The following is a 14,320-nucleotide window of genomic DNA, read 5'->3' on the forward strand; positions in this document are numbered from 1 at the left end:
AGTGCATCATGGGAACAGGGCAGACCAAACTACCAAGCCAATTCTTATAATGGGAAGGAAACAAGCTTCTGGGGACCAGTTTCTGGCATTTCAGCCGTCTTCGGCCTGGCTTGCTTGAATCCTGATGGTGCAATGAGCAAGGGACTCACATCTGAGTATACCCTTCCACGCTTATGGTGGACAAAAACGATTCAGAAAAGGGGGTGGTGATGAACAGAGTGTCTGAATTAAGCAGACCACTCTTACCCAGTCCAAAGATCAGGGCTTGATCCATCACCGTTTTTTAGCTCACTGCACCATCCCAGCTCAGAACCTGGCTACATGCAAATTAGTCTGACCCTGGCCCAGTGCATCATGGGAACAGGGCAGACCAAACTACCAAGCCAATTCTTATACTGGGAAGGAAACAAGCTTCCGGGGACCGGTTTCTGGCATTTCAGCTGTCTTCGGCCCGGCTTGCTTGAATCCTGATGGTGCAATGAGCAAGGGACTCACATCTGAGTATACCCTTCCACACTTATGGTGGACAAAAACGATTCAGAAAAGGGGGTGGTGATGAACAGAGTGCCTGAATTAAGCAGACCACTCTTACCCAGTCCAAAGATCAGGGCTTGATCCATCACCGTTTTTTAGCTCACTGCACCATCCCAGCTCAGAACCTGGCTACATGCAAATTAGTCTGACCCTGGCCCAGTGCATCATGGGAACAGGGCAGACCAAACTACCAAGCCAATTCTTATACTGGGAAGGAAACAAGCTTCCGGGGACCGGTTTCTGGCATTTCAGCCGTCTTCGGCCCGGCTTGCTTGAATCCTGATGGTGCAATGAGCAAGGGACTCACATCTGAGTATACCCTTCCACGCTTATGGTGGACAAAAACGATTCAGAAAAGGGGGTGGTGATGAACAGAGTGTCTTAATTAAGCAGACCACTCTTACCCAGTCCAAAGATCAGGGCTTGCTCCATCACCGTTTTTTAGCTCACTGCACCATCCCAGCTCAGAACCTGGCTACATGCAAATTAGTCTGACCCTGGCCCAGTGCATCATGGGAACAGGGCAGACCAAACTACCAAGCCAATTCCTATACTGGGAAGGAAACAAGCTTCCGGGGACCGGTTTCTGGCATTTCAGTCGTCTTCGGCCCGGCTTGCTTGAATCCTGATGGTGCAATGAGCAAGGACTCACATCTGAGTATACCCTTCCACGCTTATGGTGGACAAAAATGATTCAGAAAAGGGGGTGGTGATGAACAGAGTGTCTGAATTAAGCAGCCCACTCTTACCCAGTCCAAAGATCAGGGCTTGATCCATCACCGTTTTTTTGCTCACTGCACCATCCCAGCTCAGAACCTGGCTACATGCAAGTTAGTCTGGCCCTTGCCCAGTGCATCATGGGAACAGGGCAGACCAAACTACCAAGCCAATTCTTATACTGGGAAGGAAACAAGCTTCCGGGGACCGATTTCTGGCATTTCAGCCGTCTTCGGCCCGGCTTGCTTGAATCCTGATGGTGCAATGAGCAAGGACTCACATCTGAGTATACCCTTCCACGCTTATGGTGGTCAAAAACGATTCAGAAAAGGGGGTGGTAATGAACAGAGTGTCTGAATTAAGCAGACCACTCTTACCCAGTCCAAAGATCAGGGCTTGATCCATCACCGTTTTTTAGCTCACTGCACCATCCCAGCTCAGAACCTGGCTACATGCAAATTAGTCTGACCCTGGCCCAGTGCATCATGGGAACAGGGCAGACCAAACTAACAAGCCAATTCTTATACTGGGATGGAAACAAGCTTCCGGGGACCGGTTTCTGGCATTTCAGCCGTCTTCGGCCTGGCTTGCTTGATTCCTGATGGTGCAATGAGCAAGGGACTCGCATCTGAGTATACCCTTCCACGCTTATGGTGGACAAAAACGATTCAGAAAGGTCTGCCCTGCCCTGGTCTGGTCTGCCCTGTTCCCATGATGCACTGGGCCAGGGACAGACTAATTTGCATGTAGCCAGGTTCTGAGCTGGGATGGTTCAGTGAGCTAAAAAACGGTGATGGATCAAGCCCTGTTCTTTGGACTGGGTAAGAGTGGTCTGCTTAATTCAGACACTCTGTTCATCACCACCCCCTTTTCTGAATCGCTTTTGGCCACTATAGGTGTGGCAGGGTATACTCAGACATGAGTCCCTTGCTCACTGCACCATCAGGATTCAAGCAAGCAGGGCCGACGACGGCTGAAATGCCAGAAACCGGTCCCCGGAAGCTTGTCTCCTTTCCAGTGAAGAATTGGCTTGGTAGTCTGGTCTGCCCTGTTCCCATGATGCACTGGGCCAGGGACATACTAATTTGCATGTAGCCAGGTTCTGAGCTGGGATGGTGCAGTGAGCTAAAAAACAGTGATGGATCAAGCCCTGATCTTTGGACTGGGTAAGAGTGGTCTGCTTAATTCAGACACTCTGTTCATCAGCACCCCCTTTTCTGAATTGCACTGTATTTAAGCACAATTATTGGTTCCTATGGTCATGTGATCAAGGCTACAGTAAGGTAGCTGAAACGCGTCATGCTGGTGACAAGGGAGCAATAAACCACCTCTGAAAGTACCCTGAAGCGCTGTTGTGGTCTGTACCTGCGTCGTTGGATCGGCGTTCATAGCCGATCGGTAGGAGTTCGGAACGGATATATATATATATATATACATATATATATATATATATATATACATAGTATTAATAATAAAATATACAATATATTTACCATAGTATAGCGAGAGGGTTACATTTACTATTACCACTCCAGTGAGTGCAACAGTAGAAAAAACATTGGATAGCGTAGCAGTAAACATTACTATTCCCACTCCAGTGAGTGCAACAGTAGGGAAAGCGTTGGATAGCGGGAGGGTAAGAATTACTATTCCCACTCCAGAGAGTGCAACAGTAGGGAAAACATTGGATAGCGTAGGCATAAAAATTACTATTCCCACTCCAGTGAGTGCAACAGTAGGGAAAACCTTGGATAGCAGGAGGTTAAAATTTACTATTCCCACTCCAGAGAGTACAACAGTAAGGAAAGCGTTGGATAGCGGGAGTGTAAAAATTACTATTCCCACTCCAGTGAGTGCAACAGTAGGGAAAGCGTTGGATAGCGTAGGGATAACAATTACTATTCCCACTCCACAGAGTGCAAAAGTAGGAAAAACATTGGATAGCGTAGGCATAAAAATTACTATTCCCACTCCAGTGAGTGCAACAGTAGGGAAAACCTTGGATAGCAGGAGGTTAAAATGTACTATTCCCACTCCAGAGAGTACAACAGTAAGGAAAGCGTTGGATAGCGGGAGTGTAAAAATTACTATTCCCACTCCAGTGAGTGCAACAGTAGTGAAAGCGTTGGATAGCGTAGCAGTAAACATTACTATTCCCACTCCAGAGAGTGCAACAGTAGCGAAAGCGTTGGATAGCGGGAGGTAAGAATTACTATTCCCACTCCAGATAGTGCAACAGTAGGGAAAGCGTTGGATAGCGTAGGGGTAAAAATTACTATTCACACTCCAGAGAGTGCAATAGTAGGGAAAGCGTTGGATAGCGTAGGGGTAAAAATTACTATTCGCACTCCAGAGAGTGCAACAGTAAGGAAAGCGTTGGATAGAAAGGGATAACAATTACTATTCCCACTCCACAGAGTGCAACAGTAGGGAAAACGTTGGATAGTGAAGGCATAACATTTTTTATTCCCACTCCAGTGAGTGCAACAGCAGGGAAAACGTTGGGTAGGGTAAAAATTACTATCCCCACTCCAGAGAGTACAACAGTAGGGAAAGCGTTGGATAGCGGGAGGGTAAAAATTACTATTCCCACTCCAGTGAGTGCAATAGTAGGGAAAGCGTTGGATAGCGGAGAGGTTAAAATTACTTTTCCCACTCCAGCGAGTGCAACAGTAGGGAAAGCGTTGGATAGCGTAGGGGTAAAAATTACTTCTCCCACTCCAGAGAGTGCAACAGTAGGGAAAGCATTGGATAGCGTAGGGGTAAAAATTACTATTCCCACTCTACAGAGTGCAACAGTAGGGAAAACATTAGATAGCGTAGGCATAAAAATGACTATCCCCACTCCAGTGGGTGCAACAGTAGGGAAAATGTTGGATAGCGGGAGGGTGAAACTTACTATTCCCACTCCAGAGAGTACAACAGTAAGGAAATCGCTGGATAGCGGGAGGGTAAAAATTACTATTCCCACTCCAGTGAGTGCAACAGTAGGGAGAGCGTTGGATAGCGTAGAGGTTAAAATGACTATTCCTACTCCAGAGAGTGCAATAGTAGGGAAAGCGTTGGATAGCGTTAGGGTAAAAATTACTATTCCCACTCCAGAGAGTGCAACAGTAGGGAAAGCGTTGGATAGTGTAGGGGTAAAAATTACAATTCCCACTCCAGAGAGTGCAACAGTAGGGAAAGGGTTGGATAACGTATGGATAACAATTACTATTAATCACTCCATAGAGTGCAACACTAGGGAAAACATTGAATAGCGTAGGCATAAAAATTACTATTCCCACTCCAGTGAGTGCAACAGTAGGGAAAACCTTGTATAGCGGGAGGGTAAAATTTACTATTCCCACTCCAGAGAGTGCGACAGGAGGGAAAGCGTTGGATAGTGGGAGGGTAAAAATTACTATTCAACCACCAGTGAGTGCAACAGTAGGGAAAGCGTTGGATAGCGTAGAGGTTAAAATTACTATTCCCACTCCAGAGAGTGCAACTGTAGGGAAAACGTTGGATAGCGTAGGGGTAAAAATTACTATTCCCACTCCAGTGAGTGCAACAGTAGGGAAAGCGCTGGATAGCGTAGGGGTTAAAATTACTATTGCCACTCCAGAGAGTGCAACAGTAGGGAAATCATTGGATAGCGTAGGGGTAAAAATGACTATTTCCACTCCAATGAGTGCAACAGTACGGAAAGCGTTTGAAAGCGTAGGGGTAAAAATTACTATTCCCACTCCTGAGTGTGCAACAGTAGGGAACATAAATACTTCATATATGAATGAAAATTAATGGGGGGGCGTGGCTTGCACGCCATCGAGAGAGGACGGCTTTCCTGTGAGCTCGGCTACGGACACCAAACGCGGATGCCGTGAGAGCCTCTTATGCTGTTTTTCGAACGGATGTCTGGGCCACAGTGTCAGCGGAAGGTGCGCAGATCACGGGGACACAACTGTGCGGCGTCTCCATGCAGCGGAACGGCAATTATTTAATCTGGTAATTTGAACTTCTCCTGAAACGCAGGCGGCCGCCATTTTGTATGCCGACCCCGCGTTTGTGCTTCTACACCTATTTTTATACGCCGCTTCACCTCACCTGAACTGCATGTAACTCTGGAGGAAACGCTTGCCATTACTGTTATCTTTTATGCAAAACCCTTGATGTTTTTTGCCAAATGCCTCTTGCCACTCGACTTTTAGTGTCCTAAACTTAGTCTATGTGAGGAAATACGGCCGCCATTTTAGGAATGCCAATTTTGCAGTGTTCTGCTCCTTTCTTTTTCTTCTGATGATTATCCTCACTCATATGTTCTTCGGAGGAAATGCCTGGCAATATTTTTTGCTTGTGTGCAAATCCCTTGACGTTCCTGGCCTCTTGCCTCTTGCTCCTGCGCTTGTAATGTCTTACTTTTGTTCTGTGAGGAAACCACAGCCGCCATTTTATAAATGCTGGACTTGGAATATCACATTGCCTCTAATTGCTTTTTATGGCGCAAAGATCTTTAAAGTGACAACGTTTTTTACACTGTATTACATCATACTTGTGCTGGCTTTTGTAGATGCTCCCCATATGAATTGTGGTTTTTATTAACGCAGTATTGCAGGTCTTTTTGCCGTTCTCAACACAGTGAGTGACTAAGCACTCAAAGGAAGTGCGTTCCTTTGACTGATCTGTTTTGTCGCTTCATTTCACCACTTTTTGTATGCCCCTCTTACTGCTTAAGCATCTCTAAGCCAGTTCAGTCTCTGCACTTACATAGGTTCCTGCTGTTTTTCTGTAGTACCCACCTTTTTTCTGCTTACCTGTGTAGCACATTTTGGCAGGATTTCATCATCATGGCGAATGACTCTCTTACTCCAAAATTGTGACAAACTGGCACCAAACCTAAGATGCCTAAGAATGACCCACCTTCCCCCATTAAGTCTTCCTCTAATCTTGTTTTGGATTCTATTCTTGAGGAGGTGCGTGGACTCCAACCATTCATGACTGCCACTAATGCAAAGCTTCAGCAGATTGAAGAGCGCTGGGTTATCATGGAAGGCAAGGTTTTGAATTTGGAACACCGTGTGAGCGATATTCAAGATGCCTCAACTAAAATCCCACTATTGGAACAAGAGATCCACAAACTCAAACTCCACACAGAGGATTTGGAAAATCGTAATCGTAGGAACAATCTAGGCGTTTATGGTGTTCCGAAAAATGTGGAGGGTCCTGACATGGTGTCTTTCATATGGAAATTTCTTCAGGAACTCTTGGATCTTCAGCCGACGTCGCATACTCTTAATATCCAGAGAGCCCATCGTCTTGGCCGCATTAATTCCAAACTCTACCAAACCACGTGGCATAATTATGCTTTTCCTAGAATTCACAGAGTTAATGTCTGTTCTGAATGCCCCCAGGATCAACCGACGGCATAACATTTTTATCTCGCAAGATCTTTCGTCTGCTACGAATGCCCGGCGCAAGGAATTCTTGAATCTTCGACCTCTAATGAGACAACTGAACATTCAATATGGAATCCTGCATCCATGTTTTTGCAAGATCACGCATAATGGCCGTACCAGATCCTTTGATGATCCGCAGAAGCTCCACACTTATCTTCAGAGTGTTTCTCCTTCCAATATGGACACTGCACACTAATGTTTTTCCTCCTTTGTATTCTCCACTGTAACTCTTCTTATATTTTTTCTGACCTCTTTTGATCTTTTCCATTATCTTGATCTTCTTCTTGAGGTTTTGCTCTCACATCCTTGTGTCTTTCCTTTCTGTATATGTTCTTTTTTTTCTTGGTAGCTCATGGGGTGTGCTCTCTCTCTGGTGTATCCCCGCCTCGGATGTTTTGGTTGCTCTCTTTTTCTCCGATCAGGCCTTTGTGCTTTGATCTGTTCACTCTTTCTCTTTTTTCCTTGTCTCTTTTTCCTCTTCCTTTCTCTTCTTTTTTCCTTCTTCTTGGCTTCTATGCTTTTTCTCCCATTTTCAATACTATTCTATTCCTAAGCGATCTCTACTTCTATTTTTGTTCTTCATGTTGTTATTTCTTTTATCTATTGGTGTATTTCGATTCAGTAATGTGAGTGTTCTGGGAGTTCCCTTCTTCAATCACTTATGTCCTGTTTGTCTTCCCTTTTGTAGTTATCTCCTTACCATGGGTCTGCTCCATTTGTCGCCCATTCTCCCTTCCTACCATCATGTGTAACTTTGTTTCTTGGAACGTGCGAGGTCTTGGTCATCCTGTCAAGCGTCAAAAGGTATTGTCTCATTTATCTAAATTCCATTCACAGGTTGTTTTTCTTCAGGAAACGCATTGTTTAGATGTTGAATCTGTTAAGCTGAAGAGGCAGTGGGTGGGTCAAGTTGTGTTCTCGCCTGCTGTTAATAAAAAGGGAGGGGTTGCTATATTGTTTCATAAAGCTTTAAATGTTCAGATTGTTTCTTCTCATAATGATGATGAAGGACGTTGGGCAATGGCTAAGGTTGTCATACAAAATAAGACAATGGTATTACTCAACATATATGGTCCAGTGCGCCCTGATCCAAAATTTTGGAAAGACATTAAAGTCCGTAGATTGTCCTGACTTTTTATTGCAGGTGATTTTAACCAATGGTTAGACCCTTTTTCAGATAGGTTATCCTCCAGTAAATTTCAACCTGACAAGTCCCATAAGAGTTTTCAATCTGCCATTGCCTTCCGTCCTTTATATGATTCTTGGAAAATGTGTAATCCGGATTTGCTTGAATATACTTTTTTTTCTGATGTACACCACACACGCTCGAGAATTGATTACATTATGGTTAGTAAGTCTCTTTTGCCCTGCATTCAAAAATCTGTCGTTGGTTCTATTTTTATTTCTGATCATGCTCCTGTTTATACTACCCTAGATCTCTCCCTTATTTCTTCTAAATTCAGTCGTTGGAAATGTAATTCTTTTCTTTTATCTGATGCCATTTTCATGAAAGAGAGTGTGGGGTTTTTTAATGAGTTTTTCTCCTTTAATAATCCCTCGGACACCTCCATTCCCATTACTTGGGATGCCTTTATCGCTGCTTTCCGAGCATTTACTATATCCTACGTTTCAAAAAAGAAGAAACTTAATAGACAAATGTATGAAGACCAGCTTCAGATGATTAAGCGCCTTGAGCATTCCTATTTTTCCTCTAAGTCCTCCTCTGCCCTTCAGGAGTTAATCTTTGCCAAAACAGACCTAAACAAAATTATCACCAATGAAGCTTGTCACACCCTTCTCAAAATCAAATCTAAATTCCATGGTGGCCAGAATAAAGCAGGGAAAATGTTGGCGAGTTATTTAAAAATCAAAGCCAACCGTAAAAATGTAGGCCCTATCTTTAACGATTCCATTAATAAATCAGGCCCAGATGTAGGTAATAGCCAGTTACCGAATGGTAAATACCGAATTTTACCGATTCGGTATTCACTATTCGGTAATTGCTATGTAGGTAAATAATTCGGTAAAAATATCGAATCTTACAGATTCGGTAATTACCGATTCTGTAATTACAGAATCGGTATTTGCCATTGATTCCTATGGGCCTTGAAGCCCATAGGATTCAATAGCAAATACCGATTCGGTAATTACGGAATTGGTAAAATTACCGAATTTACAAGGGTAACAGGATGTCACTTTGACACCCTGTTGCACCCCTGTTTCTGGCTTGTGTTTATTAAGGATGAAGTTAAATTCCTCTTTGCTGATTAACTTTCTTTCCCTCCATTTGTTGAGCTGTTCAGTGTATTCTGAAACACAGGTCAGGTAAACTGCCTTATTACTTTTTTCATACTTGGCACAATCACTTAACTGAGATAAACCCTCTTTGATGTACATATCCCGGGGTAACACTACCATGTTGCCCCCTTTGTCGGATTTCTTGATGACGATAGATTTGTCATCACTTAACGTTTTAATGGCCTCAGATTGCATTTTAGTTAGGTTGTATCTTACCTGTGTCCTGGACCTAGACAATTTGTCAAATTCTTTTACCATAGCTTTTTCAAAGATATCTATTGATTCATTAATGATTTGCGGTAAGAGCACAGATTTGGGTCTAAAACCGCTCTTAACATGCAAACCAATGTCAACATCGTCAGGTATCACATTAGACAACGAGATATCGAGCGTGTCCAAGTCTCCCTCCAGTTCATGGAGTAGATGTAGCGTGTCCACATCTTCACCTGTGATACTGGTGGGTACTTGTGCAGTCTCGTGGGCCTCAGAGGAAAGTTTCGTAGCATGCCACTTCTTAAGGCGCAGCTTACGTGTAAAGTAGAAAAGGTCAATACGACTTTGGGTATAGTCAAAGGAAGATGTGGGACAGAAAGATAATCCCAAGGAAAGTACCTCTTTCTCAGCCGTGTTCAGCTCCCGAGTGGACAGGTTGATGATTGTGTTGGACTCCATTATTTTCCTTTTCTCTGTCCCCTTGTCCTGGATCCCACTGGACTCGATATGTTGCTGTTCATATTTGCGGTGGTTCTTCCGGCGCCTTTCCCGCCTTGACCTCGTCCTTTTCCTCCTCCGGATGGCTTGTTCTGACCCGTTAGTCTGCCTTGGGCCACCATGTTGAACTCCATTAAAATTTTCTCTTTTGGGCTCATGAGCTCCGGATTTCGTGCTGGTGCAATGCTCGGCCCAGCTGAGGCAATGGTTGCATCCTTAGGTTCAACACTTTCCTTGTTATTCGTTGCATTTGTTCCATTGAGAACAGGAGAAGATGTAGCCTCCTGTGTGGTTTTGGATCGCAAATGATCGTATCTTTTGGCAAATGTCCATACTTGGCCGAGCTCATAATCATTACGGTCACGTATGAATTTACTCTCTTTTTTGTCACGAATTTCCTTCTCCAGCTTTTCAAGCCTGGTTTCGAACTTTGCCATTTCGCCGTCAAAGTCCTTCTCATTTTCATACAAGCCTTTTAGCTGGTTAGTGATGGCCTCGATTTCTGAAGCCAATTTCTCACAGTGTTTGTTTGCGTATTTCACTAGGATCTTAAGCATTCTTATGGAACATTCGTGACTGTTCCCCGCCCATTCTTCCACCATATCCGGATCTGGGTCTGCAAGGGTAGGCGTGGTGTAGATTCTCAGCCCCCTTGGTACTCTATCCACTTCGATATATTTTTGCAATGTGGTGGCTTCCCACCATTTGCTTTGTTCTGTCACCAATAGCTTCCACAAGGCATTCCATAGGTTCTGTTTGTTTGGGCCAGTGCTTCTCTGATTAACATTCTCAGAGGTGTTGCTCGAGGTGGGTGAGTCTACATTGGTAAACATGTGGCTTGCTGCTTCGTTCCGCCGCTGGCTCCTATTAGAAGCCATTGTGAGTATAGTTAGTTAAAGTGTATGCGGAATGTATGAACTTCCGCCCGCTTTGCATTCGTGACACACTCACACACCGGTCTGCGCGATGTGTGTCAAGCCTTTAGCCCCTTGGAACAGCGCTGCAGTGACGTGGCTCGTGATTGACGATGTTGATGCAAACCAGAGTCCGTAACGGAGTATAAGACACACAAAAGCTCCCCAATGTCACTGGTGGATACTGGGAGGGCGTCACTGTAGTAGACCTCCGCTACTGTTTGGAAAAGTGATTTCCACAGCGATTGTCCGTTGTTTGTTTGCAGGCAGCGTTGACACAATGTTGCCGTGTCCAAGTTCAACAAGAGGGCGGGCGCGGTTCTTTTTCAAACAATTCCAGCCAAACAGATCGCTGTAGAACCTTACCACTTGACAAAGGCGGGCCTCGGATGGGATAGCGAATCCCAATATCATCCAACCAAACACTCTTCTCCAGTCAGGAAAAAGAAATCCGGGCCACTTGAAAGTGCAAAAGCGTATTTATTCAAGGCTTTCTCGACGCGTTTCGCAGTAGATCTGCTTTTTCACGAGACCGAAACCAACCAGGAAGTGCAAGTTATATACAATCACATGGTACAGTCACATGGTGTTCAAATTATATGCATGGAAGACAGACTACCTTCAAATACACGGGCTGTGTCCAATGTAAACAAAAACTCGTTGTGCAATGCAATAGACATAGTAACCAAAAAATGACGGTGCAAAGGATAAGAGTTAAAAAAGTTCTCATAAACCCCCAATGACCTTCTATATTGCCAAGGTTCTGGGTACCATGTTGGCAAAAGGATTAGTGGCATAAGGCATGCAATGATTGCGCCCGAGTGGGCGTGAATGCTTCATTTGCAACGGAGTCCCGTGATGTATACCTTATGCATTCAGGTGTAGCCCCAGTGGGCACAGTGGTCACAATTAAAAAGGAGGGGGGTTTTTTAAAGGAAACCTTAGCACCTGAACAGCCGAGAATTAATTCATTCATTCGTACTGTCCATCTCAATAATTGCGCCCAAGTCGGCGAAGCCAGTTCATTCTGAAGTTCGCAGTGAAGTCCATTCATACAGTGCACGTTATCCAAGGTTTGTGATTTGTGGACAGATTCCCAGGCAATTCTGTGAACCAAAGAGAGACATTTAGTGAGTGACTGTACTGTGGGTGATGAATGATAAACAATAGTTAAAAAACGGCAAACATATATACAGACAAGCTAAGCATATTAACCCAAATGCACACTCAATTCCTCATGTAAATTGTGGCCGTTAGGTTGGGTTGTCCTGTACTTGATGATCAGTCTAGATTCTAGCCTTCTCATCTCTTTTATACGGTCTCCCCCCGTTCTCTTGAGGGGACTGCTTCCAGGACACAAAATGATAACAAATTGGCATTGCGTTTGTGGTGCGTGGCGAAATGCCTCGCAATGGGGTACTGTTTGTCTCCATTTGTTATAGCTCGCATGTGTTCTAACACTCTTTTCTTGGCCTGGTGTTTTGAGCTGCCAATGTAATGCAGCTGGCAGGGGCATTTTAAAGCATAAATCACATGGTCTGTAAGACATGTCACATGCTTGGTGATTTTAAACTTGTTGGTATCTTTGGACAGTTGTATTTCCTTTATGTTTTTACTGTTGCGACAGGCTTTACACCTGCCGCAAACGTAAAAACCCTGTACTGGGTTTCTCTGTTTAATCGTCTTGGGTAAGAGAGTCGAACAGAGAAGGTCTTTCAGGGATTTCGGTCTTCTAAAGGTAAGTTGAGGGTGTTCAGAAATATCTGGAGCCAGGTCTTTGTCAAGTTTCAAACTGCTCCAGTATTTATTAAGGGCTTTCCTTACCCCCTTGGAGTCACAGTTGTAATCGGTAATAAATCTACTGATCACACCTTTGTTGGACTGGCTCTCTGGGGTGTTGGGGTTAAGGAGGCTTGTCCTATCTTTCTCTTTCGCCTTAACCAGGGCCCTGGCTATGCATTTGCGACCATATCCTCGCTCTTTGAACCTTTCGCTCATCAAGGTAACCTCCTTGTTGTAGTCTAATTCGTCAGAGCAATTTCTTTTAGCTCTGAGGAATTCTCCCACTGGGATGGAGTTGATGAGATTGGTCGGGTGACAACTTGAGGCGTGCAGTAAGCTGTTCCCGGCCGTACTTTTGCGGAACAAGGTTGTGGTAAGAGTGTTCATCTTATTTTCAACCCTGACATCGAGGAATTCTATGGCTGTCTGATCTGTGTTACAGGTAAAGCTAAGGTTGAAATCGTTGGAGTTCAACTCGTTAACGAAGTCCATCGCCTCTTGCTGGCTACCCTTCCATATGACGAAGATATCGTCTATGTAGCGTAGCCAGCAAACAACCTTAGTGAGGAACGCCGGGGACTGATAGACCACCTTCTCCTCCCAAAGTCCTAGGTACAGACAGGCAAAGCTCGGCGCAAAACAAGTCCCCATCGCTGTGCCAAGCAGCTGATGGTAGACTGTTTCATTAAATAAGAAGAAGTTCTTGGTTAGGCAAGTGAGTGCCATTTCAAGAATCATCTCTGTGTGGAGAAGATAGGATATAGACCGAGTTTTTAGGAAGTGTTTACAAGCGTCAATCCCTTGCTGGTGGGGGATACAGGTGTAAAGGCTGTTTACATCGAGTGTCATAAACAGCCAATCAGGATTCCAAGGCATGTTATTGATTTTTTGCAGGAAGTGGCCAGAGTCTCTAAGATATGAGGGTAATTTCAGCACCAGAGGTTGGAAGAAAAAATCCACATATCTTGAGGTGTTCTCCCAACAGCTGCCCCTGGATGACACTATAGGTCTTCCGGGGGGATTGGTACTATTTTTATGAACTTTGGGAAGCAGGTACAGGGCAGGCAGTTTGGGGTATTTATTAAGGATGAAGTTAAATTCCTCTTTGCTGATTAACTTTCTTTCCCTCCATTTGTTGAGCTGTTCAGTGTATTCTGAAACACAGGTCAGGTAAACTGCCTTATTACTTTTTTCATACTTGGCACAATCACTTAACTGAGATAAACCCTCTTTGATGTACATATCCCGGGGTAACACTACCATGTTGCCCCCTTTGTCGGATTTCTTGATGACGATAGATTTGTCATCACTTAACGTTTTAATGGCCTCAGATTGCATTTTAGTTAGGTTGTATCTTACCTGTGTCCTGGACCTAGACAATTTGTCAAATTCTTTTACCATAGCTTTTTCAAAGATATCTATTGATTCATTAATGATTTACGGTAAGAACACAGATTTGGGTCTAAAACCGCTCTTAACATGCAAACCAATGTCAACATCGTCAGGTATCACATTAGACAACGAGATATCGAGCGTGTCCAAGTCTCCCTCCAGTTCATGGAGTAGATGTAGCGTGTCCACATCTTCACCTGTGATACTGGTGGGTACTTGTGCAGTCTCGTGGGCCTCAGAGGAAAGTTTCGTAGCATGCCACTTCTTAAGGCGCAGCTTACGTGTAAAGTAGAAAAGGTCAATACGACTTTGGGTATAGTCAAAGGAAGATGTGGGACAGAAAGATAATCCCAAGGAAAGTACCTCTTTCTCAGCCGTGTTCAGCTCCCGAGTGGACAGGTTGATGATTGTGTTGGACTCCATTATTTTCCTTTTCTCTGTCCCCTTGTCCTGGATCCCACTGGACTCGATATGTTGCTGTTCATATTTGCGGTGGTTCTTCCGGCGCCTTTCCCGCCTTGACCTCGTCCTTTTCCT

The sequence above is a fragment of the Lissotriton vulgaris genome, chromosome 2_1 (genome assembly GCF_964263255.1).
Source record: "Lissotriton vulgaris chromosome 2_1, aLisVul1.2, whole genome shotgun sequence".
In the NCBI taxonomy this organism is placed as follows: Eukaryota; Metazoa; Chordata; class Amphibia; order Caudata; family Salamandridae; genus Lissotriton; species Lissotriton vulgaris.